The sequence below is a fragment of the Periplaneta americana genome, chromosome 8 (genome assembly GCF_040183065.1).
Source record: "Periplaneta americana isolate PAMFEO1 chromosome 8, P.americana_PAMFEO1_priV1, whole genome shotgun sequence".
Lineage (NCBI taxonomy): Eukaryota > Metazoa > Arthropoda > Insecta > Blattodea > Blattidae > Periplaneta > Periplaneta americana.
Window position 1 is genome coordinate 167,893,946 of NC_091124.1, and position 11,529 is coordinate 167,905,474.

Consider the following 11,529-nt stretch of genomic DNA (forward strand, 5'->3'; position numbering starts at 1 on the left):
TTCTCCCATTACTCTGTTTTTTTCGGGTTGCTTTTCTTGCTATTTCTCTTTTAAATCTATGTTCAATTTCATCATTGGTAGATTTAGTTTGCAAATATTTCATATAAGCTTCTCTTTTATCGTAGGTAATCTTTCTAATTTCAGGATCCCAATTTCGTATGTGCCTTTTTTATTCCATTTTCTTTTTAGTCCTAAACTCTCCTTAGCTGCTTGTATAATAATACTTTTCAAATTTGTCCATTCAGTTTCTACATCATCGCTTATTTTTATTTCTTCCAACAATCTATTCACTCTGGTTTCATATAACCACTTAATACTAGGATCATGAAGTTAACCTATCTTGAAAAGTTGCTCTGCTTTGCTCTTACATTTAACATTTCTCTTGTACCATTTTAGGGGAATTCTAACTGTACTTACTACATGGTGATGATCTGATTCAATTTAAAATCCTCTAAATACTCGTCCATCTAAAGTCATTTCAGACATTTTTCTATTACAGATAAAATAATCTATTACAGAGCATGATACTCTAGCTGACCATGTAAATCTGTGGATATCCTTGTGTTTAAATTTTGTATTCATTATTTGGAAGTCACTGTAAAGTATAAAATCAATCTTTTAACATTTTGGTTTAAAACTATATCTCCAAATTTTCCAATATGATATCGTATTTGGCTGTTCCCCACTCTAGCATTTAGGTCTCCCATTATAATTAACATATCAGATTTGTTGATTTTACCTAAAACAGTTTGAGTTCTTCAATGAATTGTTCGTTTTCCTCTTCTAATCCTATTGGTGCATATACACCTACAATTGCCATGTATCCTCTCTGCAGTTTTAGGTGGACCTCTACTATATGTTCATTCCAAAATTTATAATAGTTAATATTGGATTTCAGTGAATTATATATCATGACCATCACTCCAGCATGAGCTCGTTCTTTTCGTCCTACTCCACAACAGATTTATATAAAGTTATCAGTATCTTTAGTTTTTTTTTAAGAGTTTCTGTGATCACAGCTATCTTGATATTCTTTTTGAGCAGGTTTTCTTCTAACCGATCATCTTTATAATTAATACCTTTACATTCCAAGTTCCGAAATTCATTAAACCTTTTATCTTCCACAAATTCTTTTTCATTGTCCGTAACACGCCTGTGTCGTCGTTAGTTTTATCCAGCCGGCTACCTACCATTTGAGACTTCGCTGTAATTGAATTTCCCCAGAATAGTTTACAAGACTATCGCCAGGTAAGTCCAGTGGTGGGGCTGCCACCTTATATAGCATCTGGACAGCCTCTTTTGATCCAGTCTTTAATTCAGCAGTCATCAGCACAGTACACCCTCGGGCTAGCGTCTCTTACAGTGGATAAGAGAGGCACTAGTGTGCATCCGTGGCTGCTGGCAGATATGCTGTCTACCTCTCCCTTCTGCATGACGGAGCATATTTCATTAAACTCCTAACCCTTTACTCATTTCAGCGAGTGCTGACGACCACTGCCCTAATCCATATTTTCTTTGTTCTGTTCTCTTATACCTCTGAAGTCACTTCCCTAAGCAAAATTTCAGCAATCATTTTCAAAGATTTCCTCACAGCAAAATGACGACCGCTGATGTTCATTTTTGTGATTTCAATTTTGCATTGTATGACTTGACTCTACCATATTATTTTCCATTTGCATGTGAACACGTACTCTACTAAATTTGGTAGGGTAGAGTAGAGTAGTTCGGCTGAAAAGTATTCTAGTATACTTTACTCCTAACTCTACTAATGAAAACTAGGCCTAACAGACTGTCAGAGTATCCTGCAAACTTCATGCAGGTACAATAAAATATATGAGGAACTGAAATGAATCTAGAAGGCCTAATAACAAAATAGCTTCAATAAAATTGTACACTACAATGGTTTTGACCTCATAATGATGTCATTTCATAAATAATGGAAAATTAGAAAAGAAAGATGCAAGTTTGAAAGTACAAATCCAAATATATACAAGGAGGGAAAAGTGCCGGTAACCATATGGTCATTCATTCATAGTGTTTTGTCTAAGGCAGGTCTTTCACTGCAAACTCAGCATTCCCCAATCTTTCCTATTTTCTGCCTTCCTCTTAGTCTCCGCATATGATCTATATATCTTCATGTCGCTTATCATCTGATATCTTCTTTTGCTCCAAACTCTCCTCCTGTTCACCATTCTTCCAATGCATCCTTCAGTAGGCAGTTTCTTCTCAGCCAGTGACCCAGCCAATTCCTTTTTCTCTTCCTGATCAGTTTCAGCATCATTCTTTCTTCACCCACTCTTTCCAACATAGCTTCATTTCTTATTCTATCGTCCATTTCACATGCTCCATTCTTCACCATATCCACATTTCAAATGCTTCTAGTCGTCTCTCTTCACTTCATCATAATGTCCACATTTCTGCCCGGTAAAATGTCACACTCCATACAAACCGCTTCACTAGTCTCTTTATTAGTTCATTTTCCAGAGGCCCGCACAAGATGCTCCTTTTTTCTATTAAAAGCTTCCTTTGCTATTGCTATTCTCATTGACCATATGGTGTAACATATTATATAAATACAGAGAAAATTGGATTGAAAACCTCAGTAAAGTATCAATAGACAGTTTCCGAAAGAGCCTTGCAACTATAACTTGCCTATTTCCAATTACATAAAAGGAATAACATTTTAATTTTGTTGGGTACCGGTATGCATTGAAAAACTTCTTTAAACCAAAACTTTCCATATTTCTAATCGGAACATAGCAAGAAAATCTTAATCTAAATAAATGCAAAACACGTAGGCCTAGCTACAAAAACATAAATAAAATAAGAATAAACACAAGAACAGATCTTTATTAGATGTTCATCACCAAATAATCCCGTATTAGTAGTAATATTTGAAGGGAAAAAAGTACATTAGCTTACAATTCAGAATCATGAATAAGTCTTTGTTCGAGTTAAGCCTGTCTAAATTCATAGCAATTAAGACATAAGTTACAATTGAATCAGGAATTTGTAAAAGAGACGAAGTCCATATTTTTTGCAAATTGAGTTTATACCTGTTTCTGGCTCTCCATACACTCTTACTGAATAATTTCTCATGTAACCAAGTCCTATAGAATGTACACATTTGAATTGTGTATCAACATGTTTGGACTGTCATACATCCAGATTCATACAAAAAGTTTTTCGATGTTTTTTTTTATTTAGTTTTTCGGACTTGGTCCCTTTTTCAAATTCCCGATTCAATTATTTGAGTAACTGATAGTCTCCTATAGCAATACCCTTTTTATATTTAAATATCAAGGGTTTTCTCACTCACTTCATTATCAGTCAGGTAATCAGATAATGTTTTTTTTTACTTGATTATCGTTGTGTTGTGAAGTGTTCCAACCAGGTGAAGAAAAAATAAAAATAGATTCTCTCTCACTATTCCTACCAGCAGTTAAGCTTATTCTAACGCTCAAACGCAAGTCAGGAAAGAAAAAGGAATATAAAGTCCACAATAAAGACACGGAGACAGTGTTGTTTCACAGCAGCTGTAGCTGCACCAAGACGTGTATGATGCACCAAATTAGAAATCTAACTTTTCAATACTTGTGTGTGTATTGACATGTAAAGATAAAAATTATATACATATACATATATATACAATAGTTGTATTTTAATATGATGTTTAAATAAGGCATTAAAATTTGTTGCAGCATGTATAAATCAGTAGATAAGTTCCAATTACCCAGAATATCCTTGTTGTTGTAACAGTCCTCACAGTTTTCCACATTACCGATTGCTTAGCTATCTGTCATAGACTTCAGGGCTATTCACAGACCTCGGAAGTATGTCACAGACCTCAGGGTTATTCACAGACCTCGCAGGTATGTCACAGACCTCAAGGCTATTCATAAATCTCGGAGCTGCACCAAACCTCGAAAGTATCTGTCACAGACCTCGGAGGTATCCGTCACAGACCTCAGGGCTATTCACAGACTTCGGAGGTATCTGTCACAAACCTAAAGGGCTATTCACAGACCTCTGATCTGTCACAAACCTCGGAAGTATGTCACAGACCTTAGGGGTATTCACAGACCTCGGAGCTGTTCACAAACATCGAAGGTATCTGTCATAGACCTCAGGGCTATTCACAGACCTCGAAGGTATGTCACAGACCTCGGAAGTATGTCACAGACCTCAGGGTTATTCACAGACCTCGCAGGTATGTCACAGACCTCAAGGCTATTCATAAATCTCGGAGCTGCACCAAACCTCGAAAGTATCTGTCACAGACCTCAAGTCTATTCACAGACTTCGGAGGTATCTGTCACAAACCTAAAGGGCTATTCACAGACCTCTGATCTGTCACAAACCTCGGAAGTATGTCACAGACCTTAGGGGTATTCACAGACCTCGGAGCTGTTCACAAACATCGAAGGTATCTGTCATAGACCTCAGGGCTATTCACAGACCTCGAAGGTATGTCACAGACCTCGGAAGTATGTCACAGACCTCAGGGTTATTCACAGACCTCAAGGCTATTCATAAATCTCGGAGCTGCACCAAACCTCGAAAGTATCTGTCATAGACCTCAGGCCTATTCACACACCTCGGAGGTATCTATCACAGACCTCAGGGCTATTCATAACTGTAAGAGCTGTTACAAACTTCGAAGCTATCTGTCACAGATTTCAGGGCTATTCTCAGACCTTGGAGTTGTTACAAACCTCGGAGGTACCTGTCACAGATCTCAGAGCCATTCACAGACCTCGGAGTTGTTACAAACCTTGGAGGTATCTGTCACAGACCTCAGGGCTATTCACAGACCTCGGAGGTATCTGCCACAGACCTCAAGTCTATTCACAGACCTTGGAGGTATCTGTCACAATATTCACAGACCTCTGAGCTGTCACAAACCTCGGAAGTATGTCACAGACCTTAGGGGTATTCACAGACCTCGGAGCTGTTCACAAACATCGAAGGTATCTGTCATAGACCTCAGGGCTATTCACAGACCTCGGAGCTGTAACAAACTTCGGAGGTATCTGTAACAGACTTCGAGGCTATTCACAGACCTTGGAGCTGTCACAAATCTCGGTGGTATCTGTCATAGACCTCAGGGCTATTCATAGATCTCGGAGCTGTCACAAACCTCGAAGCTATCTGTCACAGGCCTCAAGGCTATTCACAGACCTCGGAGTTGTTACAAACCTCGGAGGTATCCGTCACAGATATCAGAGCTATTCACAGACCTCGGAGGTATCTGTCACAGACGTCAGGGCTATTCACAGACCTCGGAGCTGTCACAAATCTCGGAAGTATCTGTCACAGACCTCGGAGGTATCCGTCACAGACCTCAGGGCTATTCACAGACCTCGGAGCTGCCACAAACCTCGGAGCTGCCACAAACCTTGGAGCTGCCACAAACCTCGGAGGTATCCGTCACAGACCTCGGGGCTATTTACAGACCTCGAAGCTGTCACAAATCTCGCAGGTATCTGTCACAGACTTCAGGGCTATTCACAGATCTCGGAGCTGTCACAAACGTCGGAGGTATCTGTCACAAACCTCAGGGCTATTCACAGACCTCGGAGCTGCCACAAACGTCGGAGGTATCTGTCACAGACCTCAGGGCTATTCACAGACCTCGGAGCTGCCACAAACGTCGGAGGTATTTGTCACAGACCTCAGGGCTATTCACAGACCTCGAGTTGTCACAAATCTTGAAAGTATCTGTCACAGACCTCAGAGCTATTCACAGACCACGGAGCTGTCATTAATCTCGCAGGTATCTGTCACAGATCTCAGGGCAATCTGTCACAGGACTTGAGACAATCACAAATCTTAGCATTTCTGCCACAGACCTCGGCCTGTCACTTAGCTATTAGCAGTAATGTTTCTGCTATTACAACATGTCCTTGAAGGAGAATTTGCAGCTCTTCAACAGTTACCGCGACTATATGAAGACACATTCAAAATATTTGTTTTGAGTGTGTTCTGTAATGATTCTACTGATTTTGTGTGTTTGGAACATTCCAATATTCTGAAGTACTGGTACCGATATTTTAAACAATACTGATATCAAATAAAAGTATCAGTAAATCAATATCATCGAATCAAAGTATCGATATTTCTGAATATAATGGTTGTATACATAGATTCTTCAACAAAATTCAAAATAAGACATCAGCCGTGATAAAACAACCCATTAATCATAGAAATAGAACTCTGACCTCTGATCGAGACATAGCAACAGCATTTGTAAAACATTACTCTAATAGTCAAAAGAACAGTTCGTACGCAAGAAAGGTATCAAAAGATATCAAGAGACAAATAACACAGAGTAAAAAGGAATTAAATAATTTCAAGTTCCAATACAGTCCTTGTTGCTGACTTCTCTTATCAGGAACTCTCATCTGCTATAAAGAATTTAAAAACCAGAAAGATGGAATTCATAGTGAGATCATGAAACATTTGGGTACGTAGTGAAGCTAATAAGTCAATTCTTCTATGGTTCAATAGAATTTGGAAGACAGGCATGATCCCATCTCAATGGGAAAAAAAAAAAAAAAAAAAAAAAAAAAAAAAAAAAAAAAAAAAAATTATTATACCTATATTAAAAAAGCGTAAGGATGCATCACACATTGAGAAACTATAAACCCATACCTCTGCTCAGTAGAATGGCAAAAACACTGGAAAGAATGGTGAATAAAAGGTTTAATTGGTTCCTTGAAAATCTTGGTATACTATCAAATGAACAAGCAGGGTTTCGAATAAATAGATCCACAAGCCAACAGGTCACAAAACTAAGCCAGCATATCAAGGATGCTTTAGTTAAGAGCAAAGTTTTGACAGCGGTTTCTGTCGACTTCAGTAGTGCCAATGATTCTGTCTGGAAAGAAAACCTTATTTTGAAGCTATATAAAGTAGGTGTTACATCAAATATGCTCAAATGGTTTGAATCCTTCATTGGTGAAAGGTATTGTAAAGTTAAATATGGGCATTCATATTCTCATTGCAAGATCTTGCGAACTGGTGTACCACAAGGTGCTGTATTAAGTTGTACATTGTTTAACATTTACGTGAATGATTTAATTGCAGATCTAACTTCAGTAAATGAAATTAAATGCTTAATGTATGCAGACGACTTAGTTCTCTGGTCAGAAGCTTCGAAATATAGAGCCACAAAAAATACTGAGAATGTATTAAATAAGGGGATTAGACAAACTCGCAAATTGGTGCTGTAAAAACAATATGACTGTTAATCTTTCAAAAACTAAATTTCAATGTTTTTCTCTTGTCCATTAAAGCATTGCTATCAATCTTAAATATAATAGTATCACCATTTCGCAGACTGAATCTTTTACATATCTTGGGGTCACATTTGACAATGAACTAACCTGGAAGCTACAAACCAAAAAATTGCATCTCGAGCTTCTAAGCATCTTAATATGTTAAAACGACTAGCAGGAAGTAAGTGGGGCAGTGTATGGCATACTTTGACGTCCACCTATAAATCATATATTGAACCATGTATTACTTACTGCTGTGAACCACTCATAACAGCCTCAGACAATACACTTAACAAGCTTGAGTTGGTTCAAACTCAAGTGCTTCGAACATTAACACAAGGGGTTAAAACAACACCTAAGGATGCAATGCTGCTTCCAACAGGGGTGAAACCCACGAGAAAACAGAAGAAAGAGGCACTTCTTCTTCATGAAAACTTCTTAAGAGTTCAGATGAATTTTGGAGCAGTTATAAAACAAATGAAAGACGTCTAAAAACCCCAAGTAAATAAAAAAGAAGATATGCATGGACATACCCAATAGACGAAAGCAGATACAGTATTAGATATAGTAGACTCTGGTAGAGGAAAGATTCTGAAATTGCTTAAAAAATGCAAAGACTTTACAAGGAGCGGATATTAACTCAGATCATGTCCTGCTGATTGGCGAAGTAGATATGTTTGAAAAAGATAAGAGAAAGACAGGTGACGAAGATATTGAGCATGGAAAAACTGAAGAATGAAGAGGAAAGAAGAAAATTTGAAGCAAATTTTCAATACAAGGCTGCTACATTAGAATCCACACCTGAGAATAGTAATTAGTACTGGACTCCTCTAAAAAGCAGTACACATATAACAGCAGAAGAAACAATAGGATACAGAGAAGGTGAGAGAATTAAGAAACATTGGATAACAGGGAAAATGTTGAAGAAGATGGAGGAAAAGAGAAAATGGAAAAACATCAACACAGAAAAAAGTAGAAGAAACTACAGGAAACTAAACAACGAACCAAGAAGAGAAACTGATAAAGTGAAGGAAGACTGGATGAAAGAGAAATGTAAGGAAATAGAGGATCTAGAGAGAAAATAAAGATATAATTTAATGTACTGCGAAATAAAATGTTCCAAAATAAGAACAGGAAATCCATGTAGCCTAGAAATAGCTAGAAGACGAAATTAGAAATTAAATAACAGACAAATCAGGAATGCTGAATGAATGGACGAAATATGTGGAAGAGTTATAAGAGGCAGGGAATCATCAGATGAAGCAGCCATATCAGAAGACGAAAAAGGATTTTCTATTTTAAGGGAAGAAGTTGAACTAGCACTTAGGGAAATGAAGAATTGGAAAGTAAAAGGAGTTGATGGAATCCCCATCGAATTAGTGAAATGTTTGGGTGAAGACAAGAAGGAAATTCTATCACTATGCAATGAAATATATGAGAAAGGCGAATGACTTCAAGATTTTACGAAGAAAGTGTTGCTGCCAATACTGAAGAAAAATAATGCCAAGAAATATAACGAGTTCAGGAATATCAGTCTGATGTGGCACTCAGTGAAGATTCTCCTGTGAATATTGAATCGACGTCTATATTTCAAGAGAGAAGGACAATATTGGAAGAAGAGCAGTTTGGCTTCAAGAAGGGAAAAGGTACGAGGGATGCAATTGAACTATTACAAACATCATCATCATCATCTTCCTAACAAGTATTAGGCCAAGTGGCCTGTTACGGTCTCAAACTAGAATTTTCAGTCCATCTCTACTATTACAAACAATTGGTGAAAAATGCCAGAAGAAGAATAAAGAAGTGTATATAGTATTTGAGGACCTAGAAAAAGGGTTTGGCAGAATGGATTGGAATAAACTGATGGAAATCCTGAAGAAATATGTGTCGATTGGAAAGAGAAAAGTAATCTTGATATGAAACAAGTCAAAGTAAGGACAGGAGAAGAAATGTCAGAAGAAAGTGAAATAGGGAGAGGAGTACGACAAGAATGCCCTTTATCACCTACCCTGTTCAACATCTACTTGGAGGATTTAGTAAAGAAATGTTTTCAGAACATGGGAGGGGTAATAGTAGGAGGAGGAAGAAGAATAAAATGCATAAGATTTGGTGATGATATGGCGTTGTTAGCAGAAGAGATAATACTAAGGAATATGCTACTGGAGTTAAATGACAGCTGTGAACAGTATGAGATGAAGATAAAAGCAAACAAGACGAAGACCATGGTTGTCCGGAGAAAAATAAAGAAGGTAAACATGCGAATACTAAATGAGACAGTAGAGCAAGTGGACAGGTTCAAATACTTATGGTGTACTAAAAGCAGTAACATGAGTTGCTGCCAGGAAGTCAAAAGGACAGCAATGGCAAAGGAAGCTTTTAATAGAAAAAAGGAACATCATCTATGGATCTTTGGAAAAAGAAATAATGAAGAGACTATAGAAGTGCTTTGTGTGGAGTGTGGCATTGTATGGAGCAGAAACACGGACATTATGATGAAATGAAGAGAAGCGTCTAGAAGCATTTAAAATGTAAATATGGAAGATGGAGCATGCAAAATGCACAGACAGAATATGAAATGAAGTTGTGCTGGAAAGAGTGGGTGAAGAAAGAATGATCAGAAGACACTGGTTTCAGCTGCAATGGACATGTTATATTCAAATTCAATCCAATCAAACAACGGTAGGAAGCACCAGAGATGGATAAAGAAAAAGCTTCTTCCTAATTTTACCCCTACATCAGTGCTCATTATAGAGAATGCGTATCATCACAATGTGCAGATTTGTATATATTAATAAAACTCCACTAACTCGAAATTTAAAAATACTATATGTACACCTTTAAATCAGCATAAGCACATTGTACTTCACAATTTCATTTGTCAGCCATCATTCGAATATGAACTGTTTTGGAACAATTTGGGGCAATATCAAATGATAGGTTACTAAGCGTAATCTCACTTTCCAACTGAAAAATGTGTGATAGTTATGTGAGCAGAGATTTGCGGAAATAAGTGTGCAGAATGAGGCCTTATGAGTCAGCACGTGAAATAATTTGATCAAGAAAGTGTACGAACAAAGAGTGACTGGATCCGGAAATTGAGGGTCTCTGCTTCAGCAACATTGCATCAATGACGAAAAAGACAGCAGTGACAACGGTTCTATGTTGATGGGTCTGAGCAAGACTTACATGATTGAGACACAAGTGGGTTTGAAGAGCTGGATTATAACTATTAGAAAGTTTAACTACGACTACGACTGTACATAGTTCTTAATGTTTCATATGAAGAAGTGATTTACCGTATCAAGAGTAATAATAATAATAATAATAATATTATTATTATTATTATTATTATTATTATTTTATAGCATTATCATCATCATCATCATCATTATTGGAATGTGAATGTGACTAAAATGTAAAGTTGTTTTGACTAATGTATCAAATATAAAAAATTATCATCTTTTCAACCATTTCAGCCTACACAGCTACCATATCGGGCTGCAAAGAGAGTCCTTAGCTATAGTACATAACCATTTTAGGTTCTTAAAAATGAAAATGAAATGACTTATTGAAAGTGATAGCTGACCACTCAAAAGTTACATAAGCAAAACAAAAAGTTGTTATACAAGGTGGACTACAAAAACAGAAGATTTTAAACATAGGCTTTTTCTGGCTAACCTCGATTGTGTTCGGCTCTGAACATTCTCGTTGTGTTTAGGCGTGTATACCATTAAATCAGGATAGAGTGGTGCACAACATGCATATGCCATCAAAGCTTATTACAAAAATGGCAACTATATGAAAGTAGCCATGCTTCTTCAATACCATATGAAATAGGAGTATGAAAAATTTTTAGCCTTCTAGCCCCAGTAGTTTCTGAAAAAAAGTCCCTAACTATCCATATTTTTAGCTTAAATTTAATTAATATTTTTCAGGATTAAAAATGTTTATAAAATTAAGTATATGAGGTAGAAAGATAATCTAAAAACCAAAATATACCTGCAAATATTGTGTGTATGCTATAAAAATTGTAAATAGATAGATTCAAAAGTTGAAGAGTAATAGCAAATATCTTCACTTACACATAACAGCCATAGGCTCAGACTACCCAGTCCCCTTAACAGGTGCAACAAATATTTGGAACAAGAAGGCAGACAGTTTCAGCTTTCAGCAACTTCTTCCTTAATTTGTGTGAGTTTCAACTGCTTATATTAAGTAATATTTATATTCATAGTTCTGTGGTATGTCG